The sequence below is a fragment of the Penaeus monodon genome, chromosome 32, assembly GCF_015228065.2.
Source record: "Penaeus monodon isolate SGIC_2016 chromosome 32, NSTDA_Pmon_1, whole genome shotgun sequence".
NCBI lineage: Eukaryota > Metazoa > Arthropoda > Malacostraca > Decapoda > Penaeidae > Penaeus > Penaeus monodon.
The window spans coordinates 10112103-10112410 of NC_051417.1; the positions used below are offsets into that span (position 1 = coordinate 10112103).

Below are 308 nucleotides of genomic sequence, written 5' to 3' on the forward strand. Positions count from 1 at the left end.
GAACTAAATTCCAGTCATACAACATCTGTGCACAGTTCTTTTAATGAACAAAACATAGGCCAAGTAAACAGTGAAAATTAATGAAAATTACAAGTATAGGGCATACATTTACAGAACATTCTCCGTGTTTGGCAATAAGCTGGGAATTGTATGCTTACTCTTTGATTTGAGCAAGAAGGATTTTGTCAATATAAATAGCTAACCATTTGTTTTATTGTGTTATGCCTCTTAAATGAGTATATAGCAATCACAAGTTTTCCTTTTAGGTTTTCAAATGAATGTTTAAGATTCATATATCGACGTATCTA

General features: G+C 31.2%; 1 protein-coding gene across 1 annotated transcript in view; it reads right to left on the minus strand.

The window, feature by feature from the left end:
* LOC119593541 overlaps positions 1-308 on the minus strand; it is a 10231-nt gene that overhangs the window by 5646 nt on the left and 4277 nt on the right.